This window comes from Stenella coeruleoalba (assembly GCF_951394435.1).
Source record: "Stenella coeruleoalba genome assembly, chromosome: 5".
NCBI classification, from domain to species: Eukaryota; Metazoa; Chordata; class Mammalia; order Artiodactyla; family Delphinidae; genus Stenella; species Stenella coeruleoalba.
Genome location: NC_137150.1, coordinates 24925633 through 24942746, shown reverse-complemented (window position 1 = coordinate 24942746; position 17114 = coordinate 24925633). Strand labels below are relative to the sequence as shown.

At 44.0% G+C, this 17114-nt stretch overlaps 1 protein-coding gene across 1 annotated transcript in view; it reads left to right on the top strand.

Annotated features, from left to right (window-relative positions):
* Nucleotides 1–13013: 13013 nt before the first annotated feature.
* Nucleotides 13014–17114, top strand: part of PLS1 (plastin 1) — a 103837-nt gene continuing 99736 nt past the window's right edge. The window contains exon 1 of the mRNA XM_079922829.1: nucleotides 13014–13166. The gene's annotated coding sequence lies outside the window, so the exon portion shown is untranslated. The remainder of the gene's footprint in view (nucleotides 13167–17114) is intronic.

Here is a 17114-nt window from a genome sequence, read left to right as displayed (position 1 = left end):
GAATAATCGTTATACAGTATGCTAAAAAAAATCAAAGTGATGGAGTGACAGACAGCCAAATACGCTTCCGCCTCAGGGATTTTGCATTTGCTGTGCCCTTTGCCTTGACCTTAAACACCCCTCTTTCATCACCTCTCTTCAGATGTTTGCTGAAATGTCACCAGAGAGCACATAGACTAGCACACTTACACTCACACTCTTTTCCCCTCCATCCTGCTTTATTTTCTTCACAACACGTAGAACCAAATTATATACTATTTTATTGACTGTCTCCTCCAATTAGAATATAAGCTAAAATCCTGAAAGCAGGATTTTGTCTGTTTTATTCACTGCTTAGATACTCGGGACCTAAAACAGTGCCTGGTACATAGTTGGTGTGTAGTAAATATTTGTAAAATTGTGGAATGCTATAGTGGGAAGAACATGGGATTAGAAGTTGAAGCCCTGTGCAAGTTCTCATTTCACCTGCTAGCAACTATAGTTACTAAAGTTACTCAGTAAAGTTACTTAACCTCTCTGTACTTCAGTTTTTCATCTATAAAATGAGATTAGTAATATCTATCTTGTAAGATTACAGTAAAGATTAAATAAGAGGGGCTTCCCTGGTGGCGCAGTGGTTGAGAGTCCGCCTGCCGATTCAGGGGACACAGGTTCGTGCCCTGGTCCGGGAAGATCCCACATGCCGCGGAGCGGCTGGGCCCGTGAGCCATGGCCGCTGAGCCTGTGCGTCCGGAGGCTGTGCTCCGCAACGGGAGAGGCCACAACAGTGAGAGGCCCGCGTACTGCAAAAAAAAAAAAAAGGTTAAAAAAGAGGTGGTAGTGCCCTACAGTGGAATACCATTTCTTAGTTAAAATGAAGTATGAATTCTAAAAACGATGTTGAGTGAAAAAGAAAGCAAATGGCAAAGGGATACATAACAATATTAAATCACATACCATTTTAAAACCACAAAATAAGACTTTTAGTGAGTGAATTTTGTATACATACATATATGATAAAAGTATAAAAACATGGTTGGGAAGGATATACATCAACTCCAGGAGAGTTGTACCTCTGCAGAGGGAGAGAAGGGAATGAAATGAGAAGGTTTCAACGTATCTGTGAAAGCTTTCTTTTAATAGGATTGGATTAACCATGACAAATTTACAATTTATTATATTTGGATGACGTGCTGATCTCTCCCAAATTCTTCCTTCTGTTCAGATCTCTCTCTGAGCTTTATATTTCATTAAGTCTTCCTTTCTACTGAATTATTTTCCCTTGAATTTTTCCCAGGTATTTTATTTTATTTTATTTTATTTTCTGCCATGTGGCACGTGGGGTCTTAGTTCCCCGATCAGGGATCGAACTCGCACCGCCTGCATTGTAAGCGCAGAGTCTTAACCACTGGACCGCCAGGGAAGTCCCCCCAGCCATTTTATTTTTGTTTAAATTTTTATTATGGAAAGTTTCAAATATATACAAAAGTAGAGAGAGTAGAATAAGGACCCCCTCCTTATGCCCATCATCCAACTTCAACAACTATCAGCCTATGACCAGTCTTTGTTTCATCTATAACTACCCCTCCCAGTTCCCCTGTCTCTAATTGGATTATTTTAAGGAAAATCTCAGACAACTCATCAATTTATCTGTAAACACTTTATTTTGTATCTCTTAAAGATAAGGACTAAATTCTACCTACTAAATATCAAACCCATCCACTTCCCTCCAAATCCCATTATCACCATTCTAGTTTCAGACCATCGCTGTCTTGTGCCCAGATTACTTACATGACATTCTAGCTTGCCTTTCTTCCTTTGGGCTTGTTTCCCCTCCAATGTATTCTCTACACTGAAGTATTACAATTTTTTTTCTCTTCAACAGTATTATTGAAATTTTTAAAATATGCACCCTAATATGTGCATATTTACTAACCACATATGTTTAATAATATATTCTAATATGCATGGACATAATGCAGCTGTTGATCGCTTCCTGTCTTCCTCTTACCCCCTCCCGGTTTTATCATTTGGGAAGTTGAGTGTGTCGGGAGAGTGAAGCAGGAAGCTGAGAGACTGAGGTGGGTGGGTTCCTATGTCCTTGGGACCTTGGTTTCCTAAGCCCAGCATCTCAGATCAAGTTGACAACAGGGCACCAACCAATGTCCTGGAAGTTTCAGCCGGCCTGTGTGTATAGAATTGTCCCCAAGGATGATTAAACTAGAGTGGAAGATGACCACCAGGTGGCACCACAACCCAAATGAGACGAAGATGGACTTCGTTCTCAGTCAGATGCCCAAACCCCTTGCTGCCTAGCTCTGCAAGTTGCATTGTAATGCATTGGATTTTTTTTTTTTTTTTTTTTTTTTTGGCTGCGTTGCGTCTTCGTTGCTGTGCGCGGGGCTTCCTCCAGTTGTGGCGAGCGAGGACTACTCTTCGTTGCGGTGCGCGGGCTTCTCATTGCGGTGGCTTCTCTTGTTACGGAGCACAGGCTTTAGGCGCAAGGGCTTCAGTAGTTGTGGCGCACGGGCTTACTTGCTCCGCGGCATGTGGGATCTTCCCAGACCAGGGCTGGTACCCGTGTTCCCTGCATTGGCAGGCAGATTCTTAACCACTGCGCCACCAGGGAAGTCCCTGGATTTTTTTTTTTTTAAACTCCATTTTGTCAGGATTTTACTGTGTACACTAAAATAGAAATCTTAAAGAAATGAGATTTAAAAATATAAACAATTTTCCATGTTCCTTTCTACAACTGAATGGACTTCAATATACACCTCCTCGGTACGCACACACACACAAATTTTCATTTTAAATAATGTTTAATAACTTTAATTTTTAATAATTTTTATTTATTTATTTATTTGGCTGCATCAGATCTTAGTTGCGGTACCTGGGATCTTCGTTGAGCCATGTGGGATCTTTCGTTGTGGCGCGGGCTTCTCTGTAGTTGTGGCATGCGGGTTTTTCTCTCTCTAGCTGTGGCTGTGGGAGCGTGGGCTCTGTAGTTCGTGGCACACGGGCTTTCTCATTGAGGCGCATGAGCTCTGTAGTTGTGGCGCGCAGGCTTAGTTGCCCTGCGGCATGTGGGATCTTAGTTCCCCCACCAGGGTTTGAACCTGCATCCCCTGCATTGGAAGGCGGATTCTTTATCACTAGACCACCAGGGAAGTCCCTCATTTTTAATAATTTTGAAAGTTATTTATTTTTTATTATTTAATAATTTCCATTTTTAATAGTTTCTAAAACTTTGCTCCTAGATGATGCCAGTGTTGTTTGGAATTGTTCTACATGGCAGACAGAGCACCTTTTCAAAACCCAGGTATGATTATGCAATTCCCCTGCTTCAGTAGCTTGACTGTGTATTGAATATTGTCAGCTTAGTGGGTAAAAAGGGGCACATGTCTAACGGTCTTCATTGGCTAAAGACTCAAATAACAGACCAACATAACCACAAGTCAACATTCTGAAACTTAATAAAGCAGAACAAATGATCCTGTACAGCCAAACTGCATTAATGAATTAATTTAATTCTATTAAACCCATTTAGTAGAAACATTGAAAAAGCCCATTATCAAAAAACACCTAGTTGTCATAGAGGAACTTAAAATATTGAAGAAACTTAAATGTAAAGCTATTTGTCTTCCTATCCATGTGGCAGTTTCACATCTGCTAAGGCTGTATTTTGGAGAAGAACTCCATTGTATTTGGATACAATTCAGAAATGACATGGAGTACCTTTGCATGTTTCCAGGAGATTTCTATCTCAGTAATGAATTATTGGCACTTACATTGCTAAGGTCTCAAGCATGACCCTAATCTTATATCAAATGTGTTTAAATGGTGATGATTATTTGCATTTGCAACCATTTTTTTACTTTTCTCAAAATCCTTTCATCTGTTTCATCTGCTGCTATCCTCCCAGTAGCTCTGTAATGAAATAAAGCTTGAGGAGAGGTTTCTGAGTTCTCGAACTTGAGCATGCAGCAGAATCACCTGGAGGGCTTTACTGAAACAGATTTCTGAGCCCCAGCCCATTCGGATTCAATGGGTCTGAAAGAGAATGCAGTAACTTGCGTTTTAACAAGCTCTTAGGTAGTGCTGATGCTGCTTGTCCGTGGACCACACTTTGAGTTAGCACTGTTATAGAGTAGCATTTCTTAACCTTGACTATGCATTGAAATTATGTGAGTGGGAAGCTTTTTTTTTTGCGGTATGCGGGTCTCTCACTGTTGTGGCCTCTTCCGTTGCGGAGCACAGGCTCGGGACGCGCAGGCTCAGCGGCCATGGCTCACGGGCCCAGCGGCTCCGCGGCGTGTGGGATCTTCCCGTACCAGGGCACGAACCCGTGTCCCCTGCATCGGTAGGCGGACTCTCAACCACTGCGCCACCAGGAAGGCCCAACGAGTGGGAAGCTTTTTAAAAGTATCTGGGTGATGATGGAGCCTCATTAGGGTCCAAGATGGCGGAGTATGAAGACCTTGAGCTCATCTCCTCTCACAGACACATCAAAATTATAATTTATTTTTTTATATTTATTTTTGGTTGCGTTGGGTCTTCGTTGCTGTGCGCGGGTTTTCTCTAGTTGTGGCGAGTGGGGGCTACTCTTCGTTGCGGTGCACGGGCTTCTCATTGCGGTGGCCTCTCGTTGCGGAGCATGGGCTCTAGACGCGTGGGCTTCAGTAGTTGTGGCTCACGGGCTCAGTAGTTGTGGTTTGTTGGCTCTGGAGCACAGGCTCAGTAGTTGTGGCACACAGGCTTAGTTGCTCCACAGCATGTGGGATCTTCACAGACCGGGGCTCAAACCCGTGTCCCCTGTACTGGCAGGCAGATTCTTAATCACTGTGCCACCAGGGAAGTCCCCCAAATCATAGTTATTTACAGAGCAACTATTGATGAGAAAGACTGGCAGACTAGCAGAAAAGATCTTCTACAACTAAAGATATAAAGAAGGAACCACCATGAGATGGGTAAGAGGGGCAGAAAGACTGTATAGTCAAGACCTAGGTGGACAGCCCACAAACTGGAGGATAATCACAACTGCAGAGGCTCTCCCCAAGGAGCGAGGGGTTTGAGCTCCACATTGGGATCCCCAGCCTTGGGGTCCTGCACCAGGAAGAGGGACCTCAGAAAGTTTGGCTTTGAAGGCAAGTGTGGGAGAGCTAGAGGGCTGGGGGAAATAGAGGCTCTACTCTTAAAGGGTGCACATAAAATCTCACACTCCAGGACCCAGGGCAGAAGGAATAATTTGAAACAAGCCTGGGTCAGACCCACCTGCTGATCTTAGAGAGCCTCTCAGAGAGGCAGGAGCAGCTGGAGCTCATCCTGGGGACAAAGGCACTGGTAGGAGCCATTTGGGGGAGCACCATCTACCCCATGGACACTGGAGCTGACGAATGCCATTTTGAAGTCCTGACTCTAGCTCATTAGCACTAGCGCCCAGCCCTGCCCACCAGCCTTTTGGCACCAGTACTGGAAAACCTCAGGCCGAGCAACTAACTGGATGGAGACACAGCCTCACTACCAGCAGGCTTGCTGCCTTAAGACCCCTTGAGCCCACAGACACCCTAACCCAGCCCCACACAGCAGAGGGCCCAGGAGAGTGCACCAGCACTAGCCCTGGGACCCCACAGCCCTAGAGCCAGAGACCCTGGGATCTGGCTCCATCCACCGAGGGGCTGGCACTAGCCCAAGGACCAGCCTAGCCCACCAGTGGGTAGGCACCAGCCCTAGGACCCCTTGGGCTCCAGCCCCACCCACTGTGGGCCAAAACACCAGCTCCAGGACCCCCAAGCCCTGCAACCAGAGACCCCAGGATGCAACTTTGCCCACCAGTGGGCTGGTACTAGCCCTAGGACCCACCCTTACTCACCAGTGGGTGGACACCAGTCCTAGGACCACTACAGCCCTGCACCCTACCCACCATCCTGCAGGCCAGCACCAGCCCCAGGACCCTCTGGGTCCCAGTCCAGCCCATGAGCAAACTAACACCAGCCCTAGGACACCCCCCACCCGGACACTGACCCTGCCCACCAGCAAGCCGATACCAGCTTTGAGACACATTGTACCCCTCAGCCAGCTGCCCTGGGATCCAGCCACACTCACCCGTGGGCCAACACCAGCTTTGGGACACCCTATATCAGGAACTGGCCTCACCCACCAGCAGGCCAATACTAGATCCAGGACCTACAACCCTGTAATCTCATACTCCAGAACCTGACCCTCCCCACCAGTGGGTCAGCACTAGCCCCCAGACCCACCAGGGCCCCAGAGCCAGCAGCCTCTGCGCAAGGCAGGACCTGGCAACCAACCAGACCAGGGACCAGCCATGCCTAACAGACCGCCCACAGTAGTCAGCCCACCACAACAGAAGGGCCCATGCAGCCCAAATGGGGAGCACTCCTAGAATATATAGGTCTGGTGGCCAGAGGGCAGTGTGTTGTTGGGATACATAGGACATCTCGTACAAAAGGCCACTTCTCCAGGGTCAGGAAACATAACCAACCTCCCAGATACATAGAAATAAAAGCAGCCAATTTGGCAAACAGAGGCAATAGAGGAATATGTTCTAAATGAAGGAAGAAGATAAAATCCCAGAAGAAGAACTAAGTGGAGATAGGCAATCTACCTGATAGACAGTTCAAGGTAATGATCATAAAGATGTTCAAAAAACTAGGGAGAAGACTGGATGAACAGAGTGAGACATGAGAAGTTGTTTTTTTTGTTTTTTTTTTCAGAGGCCACTGTGGGCTCTTTTTTTTTTTTTAAACAGTTTTTTTTTTTTAATGTATATTTATTTTTGGCTGTGTTGGGTCTTTGTTTCTGTGCGAGGGCTTTCTCTAGTTGTGGCAAGCGGGGGCCACTCTTCATCGCGGTGTGCGGGCCTCTCACTATCGCGGCCTCTCTTGTTGCGGAGCACTGGCTCCAGACGCGAAGGCTCAGTAGTTGTGGCTCACGGGCCCAGTTGCTCTGCGGCATGTGGGATCTTCCCAGACCAGGGCTCGAACCCATGTCCGCGGCATTGGCAGGCAGATTCTCAACCACTGCGCCACCAGGGAAGCCCCCATGAGAAATTTTTAACAGAGTTAAAAAATATAAAGAACATAGAGAGATGAAGAATACAATAACTGAAATGAAAAGTATACTAGAAGGAAGCAACAGTAGATTAGATAATACAGAGGAACAGATTAGCAAGCTGGAAGACAGAGTAGTAGAAATCACTGAAGCTGAACAGAAAAAAGAAAAAAAAAAAGAAATGAGAACAGTTTAAGAGACCTCTGAGACAGCATCAAGCACACTAACATTCACATTACAGAGGACCCAGAAGAAGGAGAGAGAAAGGGACAGAAAACATACTTGAAGACATAATAGCTGAAAACGTCCCTAACAGAAGTTAGGAAACAGACAACCAGGTCCAAGAAGCACAGAGAGACCCAAACAGGATCAACCCAAGTGGGACCACACCAAGACACATTGTAATTAAAATGACAAAAATTAAAGATACAGAGAGAATATTAAAAGCAGCAAGGGAAAAGCCACAAGTTATGTACAAGGGAACTCCCATCAGCCTATTAACTGACTTTTCAGTAGAAACTCTGCAGGCCAGAACGGAGTAGCGTGATATATTTAAAGCGATAAAAGGGAAAAACCTACAATCAAGAATACTCAAGCCGGGACTTCCCTGGTGGCGCAGTGGTTAAGAATCTGCCTGCCAATGCAGGGGACACGGGTTCGAGCCCTGGTCCTGGAAGATCCCACATGCCACAGAGCAACTAAGCCCGTGCGCCACAACTACTGAGACTGCGCTCTAGAGCCCGTGAGACACAACTACTGAAGCCCACACACCTAGCGCCCGTGGTCCACAGCAAGAGAAACCACTGCAATGAGAAGCCTGCGCACTGCAACGAAGAGTAGCCCCCGCTCACCACAAATAGAGAAAGCCTGCACGCAGCAATGAAGACCCAATGCAGCCAAAAATAAATAAATAAATTTATTAAAAAAAAAAAAAAACTCAAGCTGGCAAGGCTTTCATTCAGATTTGATGGAGAGATCAAAAGTTTTACAGACAAGCCAAAGCTGAAAGAGTTCAGAACCACCAAACCAGCTTTACAAAAAATGTTAAAGGGACTCTGCTGAGCAAAAAAGACCACAACTAGAAACGTGAAAATTATGAAAGGAAAAAGCTCAAAGGCAAATATACAATAAAAGTAGTAAATCTACCATGTATAAAGCTAGTAGGAAGGTTAAAAGACAAACGCAGTAAAATCATCTATATCCATGGTAAGTAGTGAAGGGATACACACACACAAACAAAATGTAAAATACGATGTCGAAAACAGTAAGTGTGGGGTGGGGAGAAAAAAATGCAGGCTTGTTAAAATACCTTTGAACTTAAGGGATCAGCAACTTAAAATAATCACATACATATGGCTATGTGTAGTGTGGGATATATAGTCTATGACTATGTAACATCCTTGTATGGTGACGTATCATAACTAGATTTATTGTGGTGATCATTTTGAAATATATAGAAATACCAACTCACTATGTTGTGTAACAGGAACTAATATAGTGTTTTAGGTCAGTTATACTTCAAAAATAAACAAACATAGAAAAAGAGATCAGATTTGTGGTTACCAGAGGAGAAGGGTTGGGGGAGGAGGGATTGGATGAAGGTGGTCAAAAGTTACAAATGTCCAGTTATAAGTAAGTACTAGGGATGTAATGTAAAACATGATAAATATAATTAACTGCTATATGTTATATATGAAAGTTGTTAAGAGAATAAATCCTGAGTTCTCATCACAAGAAAACAAATTTTGTTTTTATTCCTTTAATTTTGTATCTGTGAGATGATGGATGTTCACTAAACTTATTATAATAAACATTTCATGAGGTATGTTAGTCAAATCATTATTCTGTACACCCTAAACCTATACAGTGCTGTATGTCAACTATATCTCAATAAAACTGGAAGAAAAAATTATAAAATAATGTAAAAAATAAAAGGTATCTGGGCATTCCCAGAGATTCTGATTTGATTGATTTGGAGTAAGGTGTATATATATATATGCATTTGTCTACTTACCAAAAGGCTCAAGCATCTACTCATATGTCTATTAATCATTTGGATTTTGTTTTCTGTTAATTACCTACTCAGGACTTTATGAATTTTATTTTGGTTGTATCTTTTTATTGATTTATAGGAGCATTTTAATATATTATGGATATTAACCCTTTTCTGATAGATACTCTGAAAATATTTTCTCTTTGTCAGTTGCTTCTTGTCATACAGAAATTTTAATTTTTATTGTATCAAATCTGTCCATATCTTCCCTTACGGCTTCTGGGTTTTGAGTCTTGCCTAAGAAGGTTAACCCCAAGATTAAAAGTGTTCTTTTGTACTTTTTACTAAGATTTTTGTATTTGAGTTTCCTAGTATTCATTTTCTCATTTATTTACTGATCATTTTCAAATAAGACAACGTGTTTCCCAGATGGAACATGCATTTGTCAGTATCGAAGTCCCTTTTGCTAGTTTAAGAATAAAGAGGTTTATTACAAGATGCAGATAATACATGGAATCATTGGGAGAAACAGACTTCATCGTGAGAATCCAAGAACTCCCCAAATTACCGTAAAGGCAGTTGCTAACTCTGACAGGATCAGGAAGCTGCCAGAAGAGGATCATGCTTTCCCCCTCTCCTCATGCGATTCAATTTTCAACCAAAGTCTTACATGACCTGATGAAACCTAAATCATATCTGGAACCATACCTACAAGTAAATCTGGGAAATGTAGTTTTTGGCTTCCCAGGAAGGGATTAAAGAAGCGAGTTAGGGCAATCCACAGTGTCTGTTAATGTGTTATCGACTAGTCCATCACTTTCCCATTATTATTATTATTTTTTTTGTGTGGTACGCGGGCCTCTCACTGCTGTGGCCTCTCCCATTGCAGAGCACAGGCTCCGGACACGCAGGCTCAGCGGCCATGGCTCACAGGCCCAGCCGCTCCGTGGCATGTGGGATCTTCCCAGACCGGGGCACAAACCCGTGTCCCCTGCATCGGCAGGCGGACTCTCAACCACTGCGCCACCAGGAAAGCCCTCCCATTATTTTGATGTATCATTGTTTTCATAAGTACAGCACAGATGAAAAAATATTTGAGGACAATCAGTCTTTGCCACACTCCACAGCTGTTTTCCTATTTCCCATCTGTTTCAGTTAATGTTGTACATGAGTTTATTTTTTTCAACTAAGGATGGGCAGGGTGTGGAGGGAGGATAAAGAATGTAGTAAACTGCCCCAGATCATCTTTCTATGCCCTGAAGCCGTTTCCACCCCATTGCCTGTTAGGCTGACTTCATCCTGAAATAATTCCTCAGCTTGATCTTCCAGTCCCTACCTGCTCATCATCTGCGTCTTTTCTGAAACCTGGATCATCCATTTAGTTCTTTATCTCAGTCACCAAAGTTTTAAATTCCCAACTATCTGGTCAAAATTTCTGTACTTGCGACATCTTCTCATGATTATTTGAAGGTATTAATTATACTTTGCAAATGTCATCTTCTGATAGTTGCCTACCTCTGTTTTCTCTACTGTTAGTTGTAGAGATGGTGCTTCTCTCATAGTTGTTTTTTCCTCAAATGTATGATATAATGTTTAGTTATCTGTTCAATTTTGTATTTTATTTTATTTATTTATTTTTATTGAAGTAGTGTTGATTTAACAATTTTGTATTTTAGAATCTCTATTCATTTTACCTTTTTATTCACTGTAGCCATCCTTTGCCAATTTGGGGTAAGGAACAATTTGGGGTACTCGAGAGGCCAGGATGTATTGGCAGCTCACCCTCCGGGTATGGGAGACTCGTGTTCTTCCTGGAAGTCTGTAGCTATCAGGACCACAGTTTAGACCCGGCTGCGGAGGAAAAAGGTGTTGACTAGCCTAGCTGCTCTAAATCTCTTTCCCCAGTTACTCTCTCTGACCAGTGCCTCAGTGCCCTCCTTCCATTTCTTGATCTGTTAGCTGAGTTTGCACGCCCTTCCCCCAACTGCTCCATCCTTTGCCTTAGCCTCCTCCTCTGTATGATTTGAGCTGAACGTTCCTTCCATCTTCGTTCTCTGAGATATGATCCTCTCTGTATTTTGTCTTTTCTCAACATTTCTGGTTTGTTCATGGCAGTTTTTCTTGTTTTCCTGGGATATTTTTTTCTTTCAACAAGTATCTTGTGGGCTTCCCTGGTGGCACAGTGGTTAAGAATCCGCCTGCCAATGTAGGGGACGTGGGTTCGATCCCTGGTCCAGGAAGATCCCACATACTGCTAGAGCAACTAAGCCCACGCGCCACAACAACTGAAGCCCACACGCCTAGAGCCCGTGCTCCGCAACAAGAGTAGCCACCGCACTGAGAAGCCCGTGCACCACAACAAAGAGTAGCCCCCGCCCGCCTCAACTAGAGAAAGCCCACAGGCAGCAGCGAAGCCCCAACGCAGCCAAAAAAACCCCACCATTTTTTTCTTTACCTTTATGGGGAAATAATTTATATAAAATACATTTAATAAATTTAAAGTGTACAATTTAGTTTTGACAGTTGGAGACTCCTGTGAAATCTCCACTATAATCAAGACAAGATTTCTTTTCCATCATCCCCAAAAGATTTTTACTGCCCCTTGACAGCCCATTCCTCCCTTTACCCCTGGCTCCAAGCAATTACTGGTTTGCTTTTTGTCACTTTAGGTTAGTTTGAACTTTATATAGATGGAATCATATATTTGTCTCTGGCCCCTTTCACCCAGCATAATAATTTTGAGATTTATCCATGTTGAAGCCTATATGAGTAATTCTCTCCTTTTTTTTTTTTTGCTGAGTCGTATTCCATTGCATAGATGGATATCGCACAATTTGTTTATCCATTCACCTGTTGGTGGGCATTTGGGTTCCTTCTGGTTGGGGCTATTGTGAAAAAAAAAAAAGCCACTGTGGACATTCATATTCAAATCTTTGTGTGAACATGTACTTCTCTTGGGTAATAACTATGAATGGAATGGATGGGTTATATGGCAGATGTGTGTTTAACGTTTTAAGAAATGTATTGTGATAACTCACAACTCCTTTACATCTGGGCTCAGATAAGGATACTTAAGCCACTGATTTCTCTAGGTGTAAGGCAGGGAGATATCCGTATTGTCCTCAGCCTTAGCCCACGTACTTCCATATTTAATTGATTATCGATTCTGTTGGGTTCCTAAACTAATTCCAACATCCTTCTTTTTCATCTCTCAAGCCATACTAATATCATCTCAGGATTTCTTGGGTACCTATTTTGTACCCAGTATTGTGCTAGGCGCTAAACGGTCACACAGGACTTTGAGTTAAAGGGGCAACAAATTAGGGCCCCCTCCTGTTGCCTGGACACAGCTGGAGACACCACAACCATAGGCTATGCTACAGGCAAAATACGTGAGAACTCGTTGCATTCCACTTACTTGATTCACATGCTAGAGGAAATATCCCACCTTTGCGTGTGAGCTGTAGTTATTTCTTTTTTAAGCAGGTGTGGCTGTTAAATGAAGAGGAAGTGTTATGTGAAATCCCAAAAAGAGGGAGAAGGGGAGAGAAAACTTTCCTCTTTTAATACCAAATATGTATATCTTTTCTTTTGACCGGAGGTTCGCAACGTGTGGTATCCGAGTTAGTAGTACCTGTTTCCCCTGTGAAAATGTTAGGCATGCAAATGGTCGGGCCTCATCCTAGATCTACTTGAATCTGAGCTCTTGAGTGTGGGAACTGTGTTTCAACAAGCCCTCCATGTGCTTCAGATCCACACTCAAGTTTGAGAAGTACTGTGCTAAGATCATTCCAATTGTGCAGATGGTCATCTTTAGGCTTGGAGGAAGGTGCGTCCTGGGTAGCTTTGGGCAGTAAGGATAAGGTTGCCGCAGCGCCCCTCCACCACTCCCCGCCTCTCCTCTCCCAGCACCTGCAGCTCCACTTCAGCTCTTGGCCTCGGGTCCTTTCCGCTGGGAGCCGCAACCAAAACCCGGCAAGTGGATTTCAAGTTTGCTGACCCGGGTGCCGGCCGGGCATGCGTAGTGACGCGAGCGCAGCAGCTGGGCGGGCGCGGCCAGGTAGCCGCAGAACTAACCTGCGGGTGCCTGGGTCGGGAGCGGAAGCTGCGGACTGGAGGGCAGGTAACGCGGCGCGGCGGTGGGGTCCGAGAGGAAGCCTGAACCGACAGGCAGAAAAGAAAGCTTTACTTCCTCGCAGGCGCTCCGCGGCGGCTCCAGGAGAGTCTCTCCGGGTTTCCCTCGCTGGAGAGGTGGCTCCCGGAGCCCGCTGTGCAGTGCGGCGCCCGCCGACCTCAGGGCGCGCTCCTGCTCAGTCTGGGCAGCGTGTAGTGCGGGCAGGTGTTAACTCGTGTATTTATGCTATTTACCCAGTAAGCCTGAGAACTGCATTATGACTCTCTGCATGAAGTTAGGCATTGCGTTAACTTTTCTATTTTCCTCTCTTTTAAACTTTGAGTGGCCGCTGGTGAGGCTTTCTGATCCAGCCTGTTTCGCTGGACTTCTGTGACTGGTTTATTTGCTTTTGGTCTTTTGGTGCATAGGATCAGTAGGACTAGAGTGAAATCAGCATCCGTGGTTTCTGGTTTTGGTGCCTTTCCTGGAGCAGGGGGCCCCTGGATGCGGCATTTAAAAAAAAAAAAAAAGCTAACTTTCAGCGCGTTTCAGTGCCCAAAACTTTCTGCATTTCAGCTGCATTTTTAAGTAGAGACTTCGTAAAGTTGAAGATCCCCCCCCCCTTACTTTTCTACATTACTGTTATTTCAGGTATCGTTTGGTCTTAAAAGGAAGCGGTCTTTTATTTTATTTTTTAAAATTAATTTTTATTGGAGTATAGTTGATTTACAGTGTTGTGCTAGTTTCTGCTGGACAGCAAAGTGAATCAGCTCCACATGTACATATATCCATTCTTTTTTAGATTCTTTTACCACATAGGTCATTAAAGAGTACTGAGTAGAGTTCCCGGTGCTATACAGTAGGTTCTTATTAGTTATCTATTTTATATACAGTAGTGTGTATATGTCAGTCCCAATCTCCCAATTTATCTCTTCCCCCCTTACCACTTAGGAACCATAAGTTTGTTTTCTACATCTGTGACTCTATTTCTGTTTTGTAAATAAGTTCATTTGTACCAATTTTTTTAGATTCCGCATTTAAGTGATATCATATATTTGTCTTTCTCTGTCTGACTTCACTCAAAATGACAATCTCTAGATCCATCCATGTCGGGAAGCGGTCTTTTAGATGAGTAACAGAATTCTCACTTTTCTCCCCTTTATTTAGCCTGTCATATTTAATAGTTCACAGAGATATTTTACCCTGCGGCTGTGGTATTGGAAACGCGTGTACGAGGTTAAGGTTATGCTGCACAAATTTCTTGGATAACCTGTAAGGCATAAACAAAATTTGGGGACCCCACACTGAACATTCTTTGTTAACTTTATGATGTGGGAGGCGTGTACATAGAATTAATAAGTTTAGGAAAAAAAAATTTCTAGTTCAGGAGGAGAAACCTATATGGAAAGGGAATACAGATATCTGCCTTTTCCTTCACCCCCCTCCTGCCCCCGCCCATGATGAATGTTTTAATGGCAGAAATAATATACAGTTGGTTTAGTTTTGGCCTGTGGAGACCTTCGAGGTCAGCCAGTTCAGCTGCTTCAGTTTACAAATGAGAAAACTGAAACCAAGGAGGTTAAATGACTTGCTGTGGCTGCTGGAGCCCCTCCTTGGCAAAGCTGGGCCCAGGCCCCAGGTTTTCTGATTTGCAGGGCTCTTTTTACCATCCCCGGCCAATACTCTCCTCAGAGTTTGGTTAGATTATTACACTTTCTTTTTCTCTTCTACCTCCTTATACTTTGTAATCTGGCTTAGCAGAAGATTAGCTATTCCTGCTACTAAGCTTGCTAGTACCTTGTAAACTCCTTTCAAAGAGTACCCTCTCATTCAAGCCCCACCTAACAATTGGCTGGTCTTGAAGACGCCCTCCTTCCTTGCCTCAGAATGCTTGTTTGCCTCCCTCCATGTTGAAGTCCTGCGTATGCTGCAAGGTGTAGCTCACGTGTGCCTCTTCCTAGAAGGCTTCCTTGATTACTGCAGCCAGAAAGTAGCTCTCCCCCTTCTGAACCCTCTAACGTTTATTACTGTTGCCTGTGCTAGTATCCCTCGTCTTCAGTATCCAGGATTGTTGAATTTTAGTACATAACCCAACTTCCTGACCACTGTGTGTAAGCTCTTGGAGCTTCAAGCCTATGACTTAGACAACCCACCCAGAACTAAGCACCAGTAATGTTCTTGGTACTGTTTGTGGGAGGGAGGAAGTGAAGTAGGGACGGTTTGGTAAAGGGATTTGATGTGGATGTTCTGTGAAATGAGGGAGGCTACCTTAGAGCTATAGCAAGACAGTGGCCAAGTCAAACCAGCCTGATGGGATGATTCTCATATCTTCGTGAGAGGTCATGATGGATCATTTAGGGCAGTTCTGGGGACAGGAGTCAAATCATAACAGGGGAGAGTTGCCTAAGGCCTGGACTTAAGCATGTGATTCTAAATGCAGAGTGGAGGGCACAGATGTGAGAAGTGTTGTAAAGGGGAAAGCATTTGTAAGAGACTAGATGCTGGGACTTCCCTGGCAATCCAGTGGTTAAGACTTTGAGCTTCCACTGCAGGGGGCACTGGTTCAATCCCTGGTCGAGGAACTAAGATCCCGCATGCCGCGTTGCCAGAAACTAGATGCAGAGAAGAAAAGATACTCTGAAAGTTGCTTTAGCTTCAGGTTTGGGGTGTTGGTAATGTTCTTTTTATTTTATAAATAACCTCCAACGGTGACATTCTCTCTTTCTGTTTCTTACAGTTGTTGATGTGGTTGTCTCATTTGCCATTCTAGATGATAAGTTCTTTGGGAGATGACCTTTAATCCCTCACAGTGCCAGGCACGTAGCTTTGCAGTATTAGATACTCAATAATTATTGCATTAATAAATAAATAAGTGTACTTTGACATGGGGAGGGTGGGAGTTTAGGATCTTAGAGCTATAAGGTAGCACTTTATCCAGACCATCCCTCATGATGTAGAGGTGGAGCTGAGATGTGCTTAGCTAAGCTAGTTAGTGGTTTAGCCAGAGCCTCTGCCCTAGTTTCATTGCTACTAGTCCTTAACTTTTCAAGGTTGATGACCCCAAGATTAATTTGAGTTGGAGATGTTCTGTGGATCAAAAGCCCTCAGAGACCTAATCTAAAGAGGGGAACTTGGTGGCCAATGGGAGGATGTCTGTGTCATTGGAAGAGATGACACACAAAGGATGACTGGCCAGTTCAAGGTTGAATGAGGGGCAAGGCTGCAGACCTGGGGATCTGGAGTCGAGGAGGAGTCTGGAAAGGGCATCGTGGCTTAGCTTGTCAGTGACAGAAGATACAAACGGGTGGGCCCCCAAGTCCGTGGACTGAGAGTGTATTTGGGAGAGATGTTTTACACTACGGGGAGGTAGTGAGTGATGGCCGTGGTGTTTATGACCCAGGAACGTGAGGTAAGCTTGAGAGAGAGAGAATTGTGATCAGACTCTCCACCTGGAAAAACAAGACAGAAGGCAGGGCTTCCAAACCCCAAATCCTGGAGCAAGAAGTAGTTCGGTATATTTGTTTACTTGGAACAGATGTTGCAAATAGCCGTTTTGCAAATCAAAACACAACCTTTTCACTGAGCTGCACACAGCATTGAGGGAGCTGTTGGAGGGCACACATCCTTTCTGTTGACAATCACACTGTAGTTGATCACCATCTTCAACTGGCAGTGATGCCTCTTCTTATGAGTCAAGAAGAGAGAACACTTGGGAGGAGATATGGAGTTTGAGAGACGATTACTGGGGGGGGCAGGGAAGGGTTGGCTAAGTATAGAGGAATTACTTTTTTTTTTCATCTTGACGTTAGTCCAGGTTGATTGGACAGTGAAATGCAAGATCAAGCAGTATGTTGAAGTTAATGTCACATACAGTTAACACCCAGGTATTAAATTCCAGAGTAATGTATCATAACCCTGTGTAAAATGACTGTACTATGTAACTTTCTCCAAATAATA